Source organism: Lycorma delicatula, chromosome 7, assembly GCF_047948215.1.
Source record: "Lycorma delicatula isolate Av1 chromosome 7, ASM4794821v1, whole genome shotgun sequence".
NCBI lineage: Eukaryota > Metazoa > Arthropoda > Insecta > Hemiptera > Fulgoridae > Lycorma > Lycorma delicatula.
This window is the reverse complement of record NC_134461.1, coordinates 65,990,608-66,011,471: the sequence shown is the minus strand read 5'-3', so window position 1 is coordinate 66,011,471 and position 20,864 is coordinate 65,990,608.

Below are 20,864 nucleotides of genomic sequence, written 5' to 3'. Positions count from 1 at the left end.
CTTAATGGAACTTAACTGCAAGAAGTTATTCCAGTAGGCCCTACTGCTCTTTGTTAATTGAACCGTAAGGGCTTGGAGGCGTGGAATCAAAGTTATGTAGCAGTTACCGTCAGCTACCAGGCTGTAATCAGTGTCAATCACTAATCTTTTGTTACGAAAGCTCGGAACTGAACACAATTACGTGTCTTATCAAAACTTGAAATATTTGTCCATTATTTCTTAGCCCTTCTAACATTAAAAACACTGTTAAATAGTCACAAACACGTGTAGGAAGAGATTTAACCCTTCGACCAAATATTGATTATGTATCCTAAAGATTTCAAATACATTTTTTTTTACATTTTCACTTCTAAAAATATTTTTCTCAATAGTTAAATGTGAAAAAATCTTCTATATTGTTCACTTTTGTTTTCATTCCGATTTGGTTTTTTTTAAAAATATCATACATCATAGTATTATTAATCTTTAACCACATTGTCATTTATAAATATAATTTTAATTACAACCCCCTTATTACAAAAATTGTTGCACGTTCTTATTTACCAGTTGAAATCAGAGATTTTACGCTATTTATATATTGCAGTGACATGATATTGGTTCTTCTTTATTTTTCTAAAAATCATGTAACTATAACCTTCTTCTTTACCAATTAATGAGATGTTTTACATGCAGAGTTTAATCACTTATTCGTTTTAAATAGTAGATCATATTGAGTCATGACTTAATATTCTACAGTAACGTGCAAATTAATCAGAACACAGGGAAATTTTGTTTATTTCTATGTTGTGGCTACACTGTTTGATCACACACATTCTTTAAGTTGTCTGTGTAATATGAAGTTATTGTTCTTTGATTATTTAGTTATTGTTATGTTATAAATAGTGTTTTGTAAAATTTTAATTCATTTTTTATTACAAAATCATATTTCTGTATTTTATTCTGTGTCATGGATTTATAATAATGGACGTAACTCCAAAAAGCGTTCGAAAATTGTTTCTCTTTCTGAATATACCATTATGACATATCGATAAATAGCTTCTGAGCGTGGTGTTGGACTAAGGACAATGAATACTATTTTTAAAAAATTTAAAGAAAATGGTTTTTTCTCACCTCGAAGGGAATGAAAATGTGGCCATAAAAAAACTACTCAACAAAGGAACGGTTGTTAGTGAGAAAAAGTAAACTTTATTTAAAATTATCTGCTGTGGACTGAAATCAAGAATTAAAATGACAAACTAGGCTTAGCAGCCTGTATATCGCGTAACTCATAAATGGAAACCGCGCGAAAATTCCGGCCGCGAAAGTGACCGTTTTCGCAATTAAATTTTGTTAAAACTATAAAAAGTTAGACAACACCCCACACCGTCCCACGAAGAGACCACAATTTCATTTAGTCAGCATATGCGATTCCCTCCGGAGAACGGGGCGCATTTCTCCCATCAAATAACTAGGGCTCCGTTAGGGGCACTCCTGCTAACCCATAGGTGCTGGTACCGAAAGGACTTCAGCGGATCTTAGTCTCTCACGGTCAGAACCAGTAAATAAATTTCACGCTGGTCCATACAAATAGGAACGCAAATGACTAAATCCGTCCATAAATAAAACTTAAAATTTATAACCGCCACTAAATAACCAATAAAATCCGGCCGATAATAGAAAGATACAGCAGCAAGTGACATTGTCTAGGGAGTGCGATATGTAGGGAGAAATATTGAAACTCTCGCCATTCTTGCGTTCCGTTTCAACAATTAGCATTCAGTGGAACAGATTTACACGTGACAATTCATAAACGTCGACTTCTTGCAAATGGTCGGAAAGTTCGTCCGTCAGCCAGCTAAAAAGCAGCTTTTAACACCAGCAATGTGTAAAAATAAGGTTCTTGTGTGTCAAAGCACATGCTAACTGAACCAAAGAAAACTGGAAAAATGTTATGATTTTCCAATGAGTCACATTTTTATGTTAAGGGGCAAAGAGTTCAGTACGTGAGAAAAGCATCAGATGAAAATAGATCACCGGCTCATATTCAACAATCAGTTAAACATCCAGAAAAATGTTTTGGGGTTGTTTCACATTTGACGGTCCTTGTTCATTACTTCTAGTAGATGGTGTGTTGAAAAGTAGTAGATATATCAAGAAACAAAAAGTTGTGACAAAACATCAAAACAAATTTCTACAATGTACTGGAGTGTTTCAAAGACATTTGAATCCATCCATATTTCTAAAGAAGGAGAAAAACTTTTCGAAGAACGAAACATTAAAATTTTCCCGTCTCCAAGCAACTCCCTAGAATTAAACCCATTAGAAAATGTTTTTGACAATATTAAAAAACGACTCTCAAAAATGAATTGTACCACAAAAACTGACCTCAATAAATCAATAACGCGGTATGGCTTCATGATGAAGAAATAAAAATAAAAATGTATAGTGCACTTGAAGAGTCGATACCAAATCGTGTACGTGAAGTAATTAAGAATTAAAGAGGACAAACTAATTTCTAAAGATATTAAAGATACTAAAGATATTCACAAATTGTACAAGTTGATTTTTTTCTAAATAAAGTTATTTTTGATTAAATAACATCTACAATACAGCTACTGTATTTATTCATTCAAGATTTAAGTGATACAATCTTTTACTCTTTGTTCTAATTTAATCGTAATAAAAGGTGCAGAACATAGGATCTTTAATCGTACTGTTCAAATATGTGTTTGTGAAAATAAATATTACTTAAAATTAAATCGTCTACATTTATTTAGAAAACTGGCAATCGGTGCAATGCATTAGTCATAAAATTAAATTCATAGTAAGATTTTTACATGTATCAAAATATAAGTGGATTAGTTTGGATAATTGTATTAAGCATATAGGTATTAATAGGAATAGTATCGACTTAAAACATACTGCTCCCTTCTCCAATATGCTTTTCCCATGATTTCGACCTTTTTTTGATAATGATATTTCAGTTCATTTCTCATAGATATGTTATGTTCTGTCTTTTTTCAAATTTCAGAACCACTGCAATATCAACCCACTCTTAATTGAGTACTTAATTCTTAATATTATCTTAAATCACTTTTTTATCCACTCAAAAGTTTTTAAAGCATTTGTTTCAATGAATTTTGATCGTTTGCAAAACGTTAACCTCTCCACATTTAATAGGGATTTCGTTTCATTTAGATTTCTCTTTTCCGTTTAGTTTAGTGTTACCAGTGAATTCAGGGTAGCACACTGATTAAGTACTTAAATTTCCGTCTGAAAATTTGATAGTTAAACATCATTCCCTACTAGTTATATTTTTAAAATTAAATTTTTAAATGAGTGGTTTCTTATTCTGTCTACGACTCACATATATTGTTTGTTTTCTAATTAAAAAAAATCCCTTTCGGCACGCCGGAAGGCACAGGTAGATTTCACCGGTGCTAAATAGGGGATAAAAAAGATTTCCACCTTAAAGTTAAGAAAAACTTTAAATTTACTCAATACGACAATGGTTGCATGTTACGACAATGTTTCATATGTTTAGCATACAAGTCCCATCTTCTTACAATTCAAGCAACATTTTGGTCATCCCTTGTCGTAAGGGTTGGTCATATCAAAAATTGTTTCAAACAAAAGTTTTAGGTGATGTTTAGACGACTAACGACCTTTATAAATCGATTCGACATTGTGCCTATTAACGGAGGTATGATTTTTTTGTCTTCGAAACCCCATTTTTCCACCCCCTGGACCAATGGTTGGAGATATCAAAAAACTTTACTTTTGTAAGTTTTAAGCTCTTATCAAAAAAAAAATAGTAAGAACTTTAAACTAATTCGATATTTTACTTAATAAGAAAGTTATAGCGATTTTGTGTTTTCGAAAAAGCCCCCCCCATTTCCAACCTTTTAGCGCGAGTTTGCCCATTAACGAACTCGACCGAAATTTTGGGTCGTTATATTTTATGTAAAATTTGAAAGTGATTGACGCAAAATATTAGTAATATTAATATTATAGTTATTGTGTTCACAAGAAAGTAAAATATATATATATATATATATATATATATATGTACATATAAACTTTTGAACTGATGGTGGTTTTGGGATCTGGGGGATGTGAAACGCAAAGATATCTCGAAATTTTCCGGAAGTCGAATCATGGTACTCATTACAATATTTTTCGCTATATTCCCACCCTATAAGGAATTTTAAAAAAATTATATGATCAGTGCCTCATATATAGAACTATGTGAGCCAAATTTTTAGAAAACCCGTTTGGTCAATCCTGAGATATGAGTCAAAAAGTAGTGTGACACATATATCGAGTACGTACATACATACATGATTTTTTTTTTGGTCTAGATCAGGGGTCTCAACCATTGTTTTGGCGCGAGGACATTTGAGATTGCAAAAAATAGTGGCCGGCGCAATCGGAATAAAATGTAAATAAAAAAGTATTTGTCCTTTATTATAACATGTTATATATTTATTATAAAAGTCGAATTAGTGCGATCTCTGACACTGCATTTCATTTGCTAATTTCTCATAGTTGGGAGTGTGAGATGATAATCCTAATCGAAGTTGGCATTAGTAAGTTGAGATAATATTCATATTGGAAAATAAAGGATAATTTTTACAAAGGCGTATTAATTTTTATTGAGTAATTTTTAAAAATTTTACAAATATCTTCACCCCTTGTTTGTGCTTGCATCGATAGTAACTTTAATAGTTCTTCTTTCACACTAAAATTATTGAATTCATTCTTATCATTACTGATGATCGTGCTGTATTTTATATATCTATTGATTCGTTTAATTGTAATGAGAAATATTTAAATTCTTCTAAATCAATTTTCAATTGACTGTAAATCTGTGAACCCGCTTGGACTTCTTTTACTTGTAACGTTTGATAACGGTAAATCTTGTATTGCTGCAATAATTTTTCGCTTATCAGATAATGTTTCAAATAAAGAATCGGCTTCGATGAGAAATGCTTCCTTTATTAGTTCACTTTCTAAAAATAGGTTTTACCGTTTTGCCAAAAAATATGTGGCAAATTTTGAAGGAAATAGTGGCATTTTTATTTTTATTTATATGGCTGGTAAAAAATTCTTGCCGGGTAGATAACCTCGATTTTAGTTAATTAAATTTTATTTTCCTTAGCTCGAATTTAGCAGATAATTAACCTGAAAAGAACTGTGATTGGCTTTGTAATGACGTTCGACGTTATGTTTTTTTTACTTTTGACCCAACACTGTTGCATATTAAGCAAATACATTTCTCCTAATTTTCGACAACAAAGTAATCTCCTTCCCAATTTCTGTTAAACGATAGATTCGTTGTTTTATACTTGGATTACTCATTTTAAAGTTAAATGTTAATATAAAAAAAAATGGGTGCCTGTACTTATGTACGCGTGTTTGAAGTTCTTCTTTGGCGTGACTAAAAAGTTTCAGCATTAGTTTTAACCATCTAGAAGACTAAAGTAAAAACAAATTTATATATTAAAAACTTTTAAATTAAGAAACAAAAAAATAATAATAATAAACTAACGTGCAAGTAGCAAACTTACGATAATATATTACATTTTTAAATAAATAAATTAGATATAAATAGATGAATATTAAATTAATTAAAAAATTTTGGTTGTAGACATTTTAGATATCTTTATGTGCATATTTTTAACTTTTTTTTTATATTTATAATTTAAGTTTTGTTAAAACATATCAAACTATTACCGGACGAATGCTGTTTTTAGAATTATAAAATGCTGTTTTCAGTAATTATAAAATTTATTATTATTATTAAATTAATAATTATTACTTTACTAACAACAATACTAATACTTACAGAGTTAAACTCAAATCTTGAAACACTTATTGAAATTTATGTACAGAATAATCAATTATTATTAAGAGTAAATAAATAAGGTTATATGAACAACAATATTCTCAATATAAAATAATAATCACTTCGGCCTCTCACGAGAGAATTTAGCTAAAGTTAAATAACTAAGAATAGTTTGAAGTAAATACAAACTGAACTTTGTTTAACGGCTTACTTCATTATATTTATGTTTTTCGTTTGATGGTGTGCGTGAGCATGTTAAAATTTCACTCTCATCTTTTCCTCTAATCGAGTAAAAGAAGTATAATTTCAAAAAACACAACACATCGATGCATGTCATGACAACAGTACGAGATTACAACACGCGGTGACAAGTAATACCAAACTGCTAATAAAACAAAGACTTCGATGGAGGCATAATTATAATAGACAGTCAGTGTAGCCAGTTTAGCGAATTTCTCTCTAGAAAGATTCTAAAAACTAAAGTAACTTTTTATTTATTTTCTTTGATTTTAAAATTTATTTTTTTTTCATTATTTCAACACTTTGTCGCGGGCACATATGCGGTCGCGGGCAAAAGGTTGAGAACCTCTGGTCTAGATGAACTAGTTGGACCCTAAAACGTAATGATTAATTGGGTTTTATGCAAAAAACCCGATCCCCATTTTTGACATGATCTTACCTATCCTCTTTAATATAGTTATTCTAGCTATTTCGCCAGAAAAGTAAAAAATATCTGCATCTTGATAAAGATAATAAAAGGAATATAGATAAAATGATGGTTAAAAACTATTACCATCCGTGAGCTAAAACCCTGAATGCGGGGAAGATGGACAACGTTTTTTAATAAGTTTGTAATTAATTTTCTTGAATTTTTAAGTGAAAGCGCTTTCAATATTAGAATAATATATATTATTGTTATTATCTGGATTTTTAAGTGTTTCCTAATGATATAGCCTAATGATATATATATATATATATATATATATATATATAACCATTTAGGATATATATATATATCATTAGGCTATAAAAATCCAGTAATAAACACAATGATTTCTATATATGCACATATTTTTTTTCAAATTGTTAATTAAGACAACATAATTTTTCGATTAAAAATTTTTCTTTACTAATTTATATGACAAAAAATTATTTAATGACACCATCACAGGAACTTTCTTTACAAAATAAGCCATCGAAATCTATGTATTCGGTAAGAAGCAAGACCTGAACAAACATTAAAAAAAAAATAATAAATAAATATCTATGCACTGACCGAATTTAAAAACATCCTTTTTTGAAACCTTCTTAAAAATAAATTTTATTTACAAAATAACCAAATATATTTTTTTTATAGTATAAACCAATTTTAAAATTTTATTTTAAATGTTATGTTTATTAAATGTTACGTTATATTTAGAAAATTCATTTCATTTATTTAAATTACTTTTATCTCAAATAAATAGATTTAAAAAAATAAAATTATTTTTATTTTTCACCAGTTCTTTCATAATAATTTTGTTAATTTAAATAAATATATTTCTTAAAGATAAAAGGAATTTTCAGTAAGTTATTTTCATCCAAGATAGTCGTATTATAAAGTACAGTGGTTTCATTCATTTAGTTAACATATGCTATAATTTAGATGTTAATCTGTACGTACTTATTTATTTATATATATAAACATTATTTTTATATTTAAAAAAAAATTGTATCGTTAATATTTCAAACGATAAGAGAAAAGTAAAGTGTTAAAAACAAAACTCATCGTTGTGGAACATGATCATAAAGAATTTATATATAAGTTACAGATAACCTATATTCACCCATGGTAACCATTTTAGTGGTACTGTAAGATCGAACTAACGGATTAATGTGCTGGAGTGGTGTGTTTCGGGTAGATTTATTGCTAAAGTAAAGGACCGAAGAGAAGTCGTAATGAAAAAGAAATGAATTAAACGAATGTGGAGAGGAAAGAAGAAGCAAGTAGTGGATAAGAAGATGTGATCACAACTGCCCCCAAGGGCATTAGGTGTTCCCGCAATATCCAGCGATTTATTACTCCCTAACAGTCAGCCTGTACCCGTACAGGAGTGATTCATTGGAGGTGTGTATCTTGCAGTATGTACATTACATACTATTTCTTTCATTTTTTCTTTTCTTTTTTCTTTTTCTTATTCTGTTTTACTTTTTATATCTTTTCCCCAGATATATTTCATAAAAAAAAGAACTTACCGTTACTGAGTAAATATTTTTTTGAAATTGAAAAAAATATGTATAATAAAATGGAATACTTTATCAAAATTTTTATCTAAATATAAACTATTACTATAAAATATTATTTCAGTTGATATGGGGGTAGCAAGTTATTTATATAACACGCCTTATATTGGAGTTTCTGCTTTATGTAGATTATATATTTTACATTCTGCTTGTAAAGAAAATGTTTTTCAAAAAAAGTTTTCTTTGTTTTATTAAAACTATGCTCATTTTTAAAAACGTTTATCTATACTTCGAACAATTTTTCAAAACTATATTTTACCTAAAATTTACGAATATCTGCAAGGTCTATAAAATGAGTCATAAATTTACACCCATCATAGCCTGAGAACCCAGGGAATAAATGGGCATTTTTAATTTGTAAAGAATTAATTTATTTTAACAAAAAAAATCTTATATTAAATTTTGAACTCAATTTTTATCTCCACGTTAGATTCCTTTCATCCCAAAAATTCCGGTTTTGAACCCCGGGTTAAACATAATATTTTCTCATATACTGAAATTTCCATTCCATATTTCAATGCAAAAGCTTAAAGCTTTTTTAATGAATTAATAATCTCCAAAAAAATTATTATTCAATGAATGCAGGAAAATATATTTCCTATATAAAAAGAAATTTTATATGGACACCAAATGATTTCCTTATTCGCCTATTAAATTACATATACACATATTTTTTAAATGAAAAGTACATAAAATTTTATTTTTTTAATGAGATATTTTTTTCATATTTTTTTTCTTATTGTTATTTTTGAATTATTGTAAACATTTATTTTTTACAATCAGAGGTTAATAATTATGTATAAATCAATATATTTAGATTAAAAAAATTAAAAAAAAAGGAGATGAAGTCTGATTCGAACCGATATGTCTTCCCCTTGTAAAATCCAAATATTTCATTAACTAAAATATTATTTGGCTATAACTCTGGAAACAATGAAAATAAGTACCATTTATGATATAGATATATCGTTGAAAAGCTCTCAATGAGAACTTATTACTGCTGTTAAGAAAAAGTCCAAAACCCAAACATTTTTGGATTTTGTGCTTTTTTGGACACTTTTGATTCAGTTGATTGCAGTCAAAAGGAGAGATGCACAACTAGATGTTACAACAGTTCTAAATCCAAAATTTCAATATCCTACGGCTAATCGTTTCTGAGTTATGCGAAATACACACGTACGTACAAAAGTCATACCGAAACTAGTAAAAATGGATTCAGAGATGGTCAAATGGATATTTCCGTTAAAATCTGAAAACCGAAATCTTTCGCGGTACTTCCTTTACTTCGTACAAAGAAGTAAAAATTACCATCCTTTTTGACGGCAACAATTTTTGGGTACCGTATATTAAATTTCGTTTTCCCTTTGTAACCCTGCATCTCCGTTATTTTACACAGCCAACCAGAAATACTTACAAAAAATATGAACCTAATGTTGTTTTTACAACTACATACAACGTAGTTGTTTAAAAGAAAAAATGTAATTCTTAATTTTGACATACTCGTAATTTTCAATTTTGCAAGTTTTTCTAGAAAAACTTTAAAAATTGTTATATTCTTTAATTAAATATTATTTTTTAAATTTCTAAACCATAAAAAAGGATTTATGGGGGAGGGTAAAAATAAAATGACAAATTATGAAAGTTTTACATATTTATAATTAACGATGGTTATTAACAACCTTTGAATACACCAAAATAATAAGCTTAATACTATCTTATAAATTTACCAAGCTTATTTTTTTACAATCTGTGGATTCATCACCAGTTATTAAATAATACATCAAGTAATGTATTATCATAAATACTTATAAAAACAGGATAGTTTTCATGATCATCTTAATTAAATATCGTTAACCTAATTTAAATATTTTTGAGTTAAATATACAGATGTTCACGAAATTCACCCGGAACTTTCATAACCTGTTCTATAGTGAAAATAATGGAAAAATTTCATATAAACATATCTAAAAGGCTTCGCTTGCGAGTTACGGCTAATGAAATGTTCGCTCAGATTTCGGCAAACCCGGTGAAATGAGGTCGTACTGAAATTTTTAGGACGTTAATTAAGGAGGAAAATTAGTAATTTCGTATGGTTTTTGACCTGAAAAATGAAATAAAATAGATCGCAGAATCATATTAGAAAAAGATTTTGAGAAATCTGGACTGAAAACCAATAAGTTGGGATAAAAATTCTGCTTTTAATGTTTGACCTATAATAACTTTGATAAACGGGTAATAAACACATAAAACGTTTAAAAAAAAACTTGTAGAGAATTTAATTCTGAACAAAATGGCGAAAGATTAAGTTAAATAAAACAAAGAGAAGTTAGAAAAATTGTAATTTTCTTTAGAAACAGTATACTACCTATGTGGATTCTACTTTTACTGTTGTAAATACAAATTGTTTTACTGAAGTTAAATAAGAAAAATAATGATTTTTTCTCTTTTGATTAAATTAGCATCAAACGCTAGGAAAACTACTTTTGAATGTTTTATTATTATTATTATTTGTGCCTCAATTTGATTTCATGAGATCCCTGACTAGTTTTTTAGATTAAAATTTGATTTTTCTTTTCTCTTCAATTTAGCTTTGAATTTTAAATGCGTGTAATTTTTTTATTTTTTTCAGTAATCATTGATTTTTATTTTCAGTGATTGTTTTTTTTCTTTTTATTTTATTTTTAATTATTAGTTTAATCTAAATTATATTAAAAAACACTAAATAATATAGTGCCAGCATTTGCGGTTACATACGAAGTCCAAGGTTTTTTACTGTTGAACAGTAACTATTTTATTTGTGTATTTACCTTGAGTCTATTTTTATGGTTTTCTTTAACTGGTATTAATGAAATATTTATTTCTTTTCTATCTTTTATTTACTTCTCTATAAAAACATCATTACATCCATTTCCTTTGCTTTAAATTTTATTCGTTTTAATTCTTTGCCAAATTCTGTTTTATTATTGTCTTTATATTTTGTATGCTTTATGTATCTTATAATTTCATGATATGCATTTATTTTGTGTCTACTTACATTATTAATTTTACTATGTTCATTAGTGATTTTTGCCAAATTTTATTTACCGAGCAGTATTTTTAATAGTTACATCATGGAGATTTACCATAAAAGAAAAACGAACTTAACGTACATAAAGATATTTTTTTCCTAATAGCGAAACTTTCCCGATAGCTATAACTCGATAAAAAAACTTTTTTGGACATATATGTTTGTATAAATACTTTTCCTTATTAGATTGCTTTACAATCAGTTCCCAAATTATTCCCTTATCCTTCCGAATCATTTTGTATATACATTTTAGTTTATTTTACTTTATTTTTCCTTATTTGTACGTTGCAATTTGTTCATTTAGTGAAAAATAAACAACTGATTTGCAACGAGTTAACCACTGCACCAGCCAGATAAATATAAAGTTTTTCTGTGTACAAAAAAAAGAGGAAAATGGAAAAAATATTAAAATATTTCTTAAAAATTGAATTTTCTTGTAACAGTTTATACATTTTTACCACATCGCATATCTCATATATGTATTAATTATTTTTTTCTTTTACGTTCGGGACCTTCTGTTTAATATAATAATATATTACATGACATTGCATGGTTTTTTTTTATTTGTTTCTCTTTTTACTGACTTTTCGAAGAAAAATACTGTATACCTTCGGTCGCACGGTTAAAAAATACTAATTTTATTATCGCTTTTACTTTCACGTTACATATTAATTTAGTTACGTATAATAAATCCTAACTTAAACAGAAAATAACTGTAAGCAAAGAAGACTTGCTATGATACATGTAAATGTCATTCTGTTTCGCAACCGAACCGAAAAAAACTAATTCTGGTTATGAAACTAATAAATTTTTTCATAATTAAATTAATATAATTGTTAAATTATATATCTAAAATTATTCCATATATTATTTTTAAAGAGTAATTAATTGTAAGATAGGATGTAAATAGAGATATATTTTTTTAACAAACCATGATTCGGTGGCATTGATAAGTTAAATCTCTTTTTTTCTTTTTTTTTATTCGCCATCAGCTTATTTACAACAGAAAAGTTTACTTAATTTAAATATTTCAGAAGTTTATCTAAATATAGTGTTTACAAACAGAACATTTACTATAAGAGTTAATCTTTTAAGCAATTTTAGTAGGTATAAGCTATAACCGAATAAATTCAAAGAAAAAAATCCCTTCGGCACGCCGGAAGGCGGAGGTACATTTCACCGGAGTAAAATACGGGTAGGCGAACTCGGATTGTACGAACTCGTATCAAATATTACTTTCCATGTTTAGTTTAGGTGCGTTCACTTCAGATTCACTCAATACGACAATGGTTTTATATGTAAACGTTTCACATATTTAGCATATAGGAAGCATCTTCTTACAATTCCAACAATATTTTGGTCATCCCTAGCCGTAAGGGTTGGTCATATCAAACATCGTTTCAGACAAAATTTTTGGGTAATATCTAGAGAACTAACGACCACTTAAAACGGAATCAATCCTGTGCCTGTTAAGGGAGGTATGATTTTTTGTCCTTCAAATCCCATTTTTTCCTCCCCTTGGCTCTTATCGAAAGAATAGTAGGAACTTTAAACGAATTCGATATTTTACTTAATAAGAAAGTAGTAGCAATATTTTGTTTTTATTTTTATTTTTTTTGGTTTTGGTCATCCCTTGCCGTAAGGGTTAGTCATATTAAAAATTGTTTCAACAAAATTTTTATGTAATATTTCCAGAACTCACGACCACTTTAAACCGATTCGATACTGTGCTATTAAGGGAGGTATGATATTTTTTTTTTGGCTTCGAAAACCCCATTTTTCCATCAATGGAAACCTGGGCCAATGGTTGGCACTATCAAAAAACTTTACTTAGATAGATTTTAGGCCCTTATCCAAAGACTAGTAGGAACTTTAAACGAATTCGATACTCTACTTAATAAGAAAGTTATAGCGATATTTTGAATTTTCGAAAAAGCCTCCCATTTCCACCCCCATGGTCCAATAACGAACTCGACTGAGACTTTGAGTCGTTATATTTTATGTATCAATTTGAAAGTGATTAGCTCAAAATGATGGCAGTTATCGTGTCCACAAGAAAGTGGACACTTATATATAAGATTAAGTGTCCACTTATAAGTGGACACACACATATATATATATATATATATATATATAAACTTTTGAACTGACAGTAGTTTTGGGGTCTGGGGGATGTGAAACGCGAAGATATGTCGAAATTTTCGGGAAGTCGAATGGTACCCATAACAATTAGGTAGCCTTCTTATGAAATCTACCTAAAAGATCAGATATTTCTGAATATCTTAAATTCATATCGGCGTATGATTTTTATATTTATAAAAACTAATTTTTTTTTAAGTAGATATTTTAATTTTATAATCTTTTTTTTATTATGAAAGAGCGGACATCAACAGTTATGGACATTAGCCCGATGGTTAGTATCGTATGAAAAGATGCCATGTTGACCGGGATTCGAACCCGGGACCTCCACACGAAATGCTGAGACGCTACCTATTCAGCCACGGAGGTTGGCTGAAAAAAATTGTATTAATTTTATAAATTTAACAAGATTTACCTTTTTTTAGTATATTAATTCTGAACATGCCTTAAAAAAAGGTAAATATTTTCGTAAAGAAAAAATCATGCACTAAAAATTTTCATAATTCTTGAAAGATTTAGTCAATGAAAAGTTCTGACTTGAATCAAATATTAATCGTTATTATTAACAAAATAAATAAAATAAAAATAAAAGTCAACATTCTAGAGCTTCAATATATCAGTTAAGGGTTCCTAAAAGAGAACTAGAAATAGATTGCGTGACTATAGTCTATTGAAACCATTTCAAGTGGAACCGTCTCGAATCAGAATGATAAAAAGCAAACGACAAAAAAACAACATTTTTATAGCCTAAATCCATTAGGCAGGATTTTTCTCGGTAGTACGTTCTATAGGGAAAATACATGCAAGAAAAACAGCTTACTGCTTTTTCTACGTTTAGTGAAATCGGTGCGAAATTAGATAACGATTTAAGATGCAAGGCAACTTGATTCCCCTGATATTGAAACCCTCAGGGCTTTTTAAACCCCAAACCGTCGGAAAGGAGGAAAAAACTAGTGCACGGTTGCGTGAAATGTATGAGCTCGGAGCCGTATATCTTCGATACAAGTAAACCATCCATTAACAAAAACATAAATTTTCAAATCTTTCTACAGCAGGATGTTACAAGAAACACTTTTTGTATATTTTTATTGAATAGATTTCATTTTTTTATTTTTTTTATTTCCTACGTTGAATGGAACATTTTCATTACTGAATACTGCGTTTTATTTTATTTATGTATTACATAAAATATAATTTTTTTATGAATTCGTAATTTTAAAAACAAGCTGTTTTAACTGAATTAGAATAAAAGAATTGTTAAATTATTTTCCTTCGCCCTTACGTCATATATTAAAATTTTTAATTTGATAAAATTAACCTTACGAAATGAGGAATTTCTAATCTTAAGACTAATAAATCTAATCTTAAACACTGGCAAAATAAAGATGGTAAATGAAAATTACAAAAAAAATTAATATTTTACGTTATGTGAATTTGAAATTTTTATCTCGTTAATTTTTTTCAATCATTAAATTGATTATTTATTTGTAACTAGAAAAGGAACTGACTTATAACTCCGGTTTAGTAAATTTTCCTAATGTTGGTCCAAATTTGTTTTTTTTTTTACACACCAATCACTGATTATAATTCAGAAGTAGCATTCAAATTAATTAATGTTCTCACATAGTACTATTTCAAAAAATCAAAACTATAGCTTACAGGTTGCAACAAAAGATTTATCGAACAATTGTCCGACATCAGTAAATATAAATTACATAGATTAATATTTAGTAGAATAATACCCCAATTATACAAACTTTTTTTTCTTCTGCTCCCCTCGGTCGGATCGACATTCAAGCAATACTCAACCCAGAGGGGCGGATCTTTTATTCACCCCATTTGCCTACCTCAAATCACTGAGGCGGGATAACCGGGCTCGACTATGCCGTTCCCGGGCCCCGCCACAGTAATCGGTACTCGGTCTTGCCTTTTGCCAGCATCAAGCCACCAGGGAGGAAAACCAAGTCCGGTTATGCCGTTCCCAGATTCCCCCTAGTAGCCGGGTCTCGGTTTTTCTCTTCCTTTTTTTATGCTTGCTGTTACTTGCTCCAGTCACGAAACTGTACTTCTTTCCTCTGAAGAATTTTCGTGGCCAAACCGTCTATACCATTCCATTCTACCAGCCCTTGTTTCATATAGCTTACAGTGTTTTCGGGCGTTATCCATCCAAGGCTTGCTCTCTCTTTATATCCGATCCGTCTGTCACATTCATAAAATCTATGGTAAGGTGGATCTATCATACCACAGTATATACAGTTGGGCATCGATTATTCAAACCTGGCTTAACTGATACCCGGTTATCCGAAACGACCGAAAAATATTATTTTATATTTTTAAATTGAAGAAAACTATTTTAAATTATGTAATTCATAAGAATAATATTGAAGTATAGCAAACGCAAAATTTATCAAATATTCTACTACATACGAAAAAATAAAAATAGTTCCAACATTACCGTGACTGAAATGTAATTCCTTGGGGTTCCCTTTAAAAGTCAGAACGAGTTTTTAAGTAACAAAAATGAAGATAGATCATTTTTTGGCACTCAGATATGAATCATGTAAACCATCGATGTATGGTAAATTAAATTTTTTAAATGATCCAAGAATTTATACAGAGTATCCCACGAAGAAACGGAGAACTTTCAGGACATGATCTACTGATGAAAATAATGAAAAACGTTCATATAAACATAGGTCTGGAAATACTTTGTTTTCGAGGCTAGCTTCAATAAAATATCGATTTCTAAAAGTTTTTATTTACTCTTTATCGAGAGTATTTACATTAATTTTCTCAGAATTAAATTCTCCACAAGTTTTGTTACTAAGTCATCCGCATTTGTTGATCATTAACAAAGCTATTGTTGTACTACGTATTGTTTTTTCGATACTGAATTTTGTGTTTTACGTCGGATATCTTAAAACTTACGGAATTTACCGTTCTGGAACCTATTTTATCCTATTTCCTAGATAAAATTACATAAGAAACCACCAGCTTTACTTCTTAATTTTTAAAAAATTACAGTAGGACTTCTTTTTATTAGAAGAGCTGAAATCCGGGCAGAATATTTCGCTAGCCGTACCTCAAAAGGAAAGTATTTCCAACTTATGTTTAAATGAACTTTTTTCATTATTTTCATCAGTAGAATATATCCTGATAAATTCTCCGTTTTTTCGTGGGACATTCTGTATTTATGAATGTATATTTTTTTCTAAAAGAAAATGTCCATCTCTATCAAAGCAGACATTTTTTCTTATAACTCAACAAAAGAGAACGAGCCTTATTGTACATCCGCAGCTATTTTAAATAAATTAACGAACCATTCAATAGAACGACCTCCCACCAGTTTATTTTAAACAAATTTAACAAATTTTGTTTTACAAAAAAATCATTATCCTTTTCTATGTTTTTTTTTTTTTTTTAAATAATACCAATTAAAAAAAACCCTAAACTTTTTGTATCTTCTTTTAACGTATATATCTTCTCAAATAATTTCCATTAATGTGTTCCAAATTTTTTATTTATTGATAATATATTGAAGTAGATACCATATATATGACCATATATAGAAGTCAATTAACCAGTTTGTTCAAAATCGACTAGTAGTTCCGGAGATATAAAGTGATTTAGAAGCCAACACCGAACACACGTACATACGAACATTAACACTCAGAAAATCCCCACCCAGTTTTTTGGGTTCTTTAGGTGTCAAAACGTCAAGATCCAGGGAAAACTGCATATGCCCAAATTGGACCGATTACAATACTTCCCCCTCTAGAGCTGTAGATCTTCTATAGCACTATCTACATTAGAAACTAAACATTAATTAAAAATACAATGATTGAAACAAAAAAGAAATGATACTGTAAAATGATGAAGGAATAATGGAAAAATAGAAAGCAATAGAATAAAGTGAAATAAAAGTTGTAACTTGGGCCATAATGGCCAGATAAAAAAAAAATATATTTATTTAGGACACAAGATATTTTTAGACTTCACTGCATGAAATGAACAATTGTCCGCAATTGTCTGCAATCAAACAGAGATAATATATGAATGTTTACATTTTATTTTTGCTGAAAATTGGCACACGTCAAAGTAGACATGCACTTAATTCACATTATTAGACCAAGATTTTTTCTCATTTTTCCCATAATTAGGAAAAAGAAGTTCATTCTTCATAAAAAGAAGTTTAGAGTCAAAAAGAACATCAAAATCTTTAATAAATCTTGCTTTTCCAAACATCTGCCGTCAACCCTATATTTGAAGAGAGAAGTAATGTTTTATGGGAGTAGGTCCCAACAAACGTTTTGCCAAAATTTAATGGCACTTATTCCTTTTAACTCATTCGACTGTGTTATTAATGCAGTTCTGAAGCCTACGATAACAATTTAGTGAAATTTTCATCTTTCTTTTTTTTAACTTTGATAATCTATGGAAACCAGTCTTAATTACTTTAGTTGTGGGGAATTATTTTTACTTCACATTTATCAATTTATATGATTTTATTATCATAGATGTACCAGGTTTTGAGGAATTTGTAATATTAGGTTCCATATTCCATATTGGCTATAAGCTCAAATCCATTAAGTTTCACCTAATTTAGACCAACTAATCTAATCTCAAATGGCTTCTACATCAACTAGTCTCTTGTTTGATTCCTAGTAAGGGTTTATATTTTTTTCACCCATCATTCCATCCATCTCTCATTCTCCCTGGTAAAATACATGTTTTGCATATTTGAGTTTGTAATACTTAAGTAATATTTGCAAAACTATCAGGTGTATGGGATCTAGCAATTTCTTATAAATAAAAATCTAACAATAAAATAGAATAAAAAATGAAGAAGTGATGAACTGAGTTGGAGTACAGAGAAAAATAATAAAGAACAGAAAAAAGCTATATAAGACATTGGCTAGGAAGAAATGGATACTAACAGACTTGGATGGAAATAATTATGAATGGAAGCACAAAAAGAGGATGAAGGTTTCAAATAATTGATCATATCAAGGTGGAATGCAAATATAGACATACAGAAAGATTAATTGGATGGAAGACTGGTTGCTAGCTGAAACCTGCCAGACAGCAAAACACACATCATAATCACCATTAACTAAATGAAATTGATTTTTTTGTACATCTTCATTAATATGAACATTAGCATTTTTCAAGTATGCCTTCCAAAATGAATTACTAACTTCCACTGCAGAATGGGGGACCTTCTCTGCTTTTAATCCAGAAGGTTCTATGCCAAAGTCCTGGTCAACCCTGGCAAATTCACAGACCATTCGGACAAAATCTTCTAGTAAATTTCTTACATTAGTTACAAAAACTGACACTATTAAGTTATCTGGACAAATATTATCAAGATTGTCTAAAGATTATTCTACAGAAGATGACTGCGATGTTAAAAAAAGTGATGAAGAAGAAAATCAAGACATATCTATGATGAATATTGCTATGGAAATAGCAATAAATAAATAAATATCTGCAAGAACCTGAAGAAGTGACTTCCTCTAGTCCTCAAACATTAAGGAAGGAGAGAGGCTACAAATAAAGAACAAAAAATTTAGATTTATTATTTAATGCTTAAAAGGCAATTTTAAGCCCAGTTCAGTAGCAAGTGGGTGAGTTTTTTCTATTTCTGATAATTTTGTGTCCAAAATAAGGACACGACTAAGCAATAAATCAATTGATGTTCTTTGCTTTTTGAAGTTATATTAAACAAAGAAAGAAGTAAAATAATAATTTACATAAATATAAAACATTTGTTAATTTTTTAATTTAATAATTTTATCTATGTACTTATAACTGTATGTTTCCTTTTTTGTATTTTTGAAGTATTATGAATAAAAAAGATTAAAAACTTCTATTCTAAGTTGTAAATATGTCTTGTTTTTATCTGTAAAAGTTTGAAACCAGTTTAAACTGGTTTCATGGAAAAGTTAAAATTTGAAAACCGGTTTTTTAAAAAGTCAGTTTTTGTATAAATCCTAATAAGGATAATAAAGATAAGTTACGGAATGAATAAATAAATAATATATTAATTTATTTAGCAAGGTAAAATATCATTAATGTATTGTAAAACGTTGGAATTTTTTAAAAATAAATAAATAAAATAATGATGGTAAGTATTCTATTGATTTTAGATCAATCAAGTTTAATAACACCGAATCCAGTTTTAGTGTTTGGAGTTAGTAATTTTTTGGCAAATAAATATTGACAGTTACCTGAAAAATATTTTTGTTTAAAACAAAAACAAATTATTTGCTTTATTAGTAAAATAAAAACATGTAAGTAGATACAAGAAGAATGATTTTGAGTAAACCAGATTTATTAAGTTATAGAGAGTAAAAGTTTAATTCACTTGGAAATAAAATTTTTTACCCAGAAAAACAGTTTGTAAACAACTATACATTTAAAAAGATATGATATTTTTAGTAATTATAATAGCAATAGGCCAATTCAAAACAGTTTAGTTACATTTTCATCAGCTGATAGCTTCTCTTCACAAATAATTCACCTTCCAAGCTTTATGTTTGGATTCCTGGGAGTCTGCTGTATATGAAAATATGGTTTAGAGCCTTTATACAGCACCTTCAAAGGTGTTGTTGATGTCAGTTGTTTTGAGAGAATTAAAAAACTCCTTTATAGATTAATGTATTTGTAGATTTCATGGATTTTCAAATATTCTTGATTTTTTTTTTGGCTTCTTTGAATTATGTGAAAAATTTGCACCTTGCTGCTAATATTTTTATGTGTGTTAATTGTAATTCTGTATGAATATTTATAAACACTAATACTGTTTCTGTAAATATTTCTTAGATAGTTCTTCATCTAGTAATGAATAATATTGCAATTACTATTACCAATAACAATAAAGTTTCTCTTTTGTAGTTAAATAGAAAGAATGAATAAATAAATATAAAAATAACAATAAACAATTTTTTGATTTTATACTTATCTTCATTTTAAAAAGACTTATGAAAAATGATGCAGATAAATTTACTCACAAACTGTTAAGAAAAGGTCTCATTAACAGATAAATATCCAATAGATCACTTTTGAAATATGGATGATTTCTTCAACAGGATCTTTTGGAGCTAATTAGCATTAACTTTTTAAGTTTGTTTCATATTATATAAATCTATGTTCACCAGTAAGTAAAACCTTAACTTTAAAATTATTTATTAAAAATATTGAAAGAGCAATCATTTATAACTGATTTGTAAAGACAATAACTGGAATTTAATTTACATATAAAAAACTAGAAGAAACATTGAAAGTACACTTAAAGAGCATTGGCTCATAAGTACAGAATACACCATACCCCAAAATTATCTGGAAATTGGTCACATAATTAATTAGTTTAAAACAAAGGTTTTAAAAAAAAATTTTGTTTTTGTGAGAGGACAGATATCTCTATTTGAAATTTTAGTTTAAGGTACATGTTTATCACTCTTGAGATAAATTGTTATCCAACGTATATAATGGCCATGCAGTTTTGTATTGGTTGGCCAACTGAGTTGGAATTGTTGGTTCTTTAGA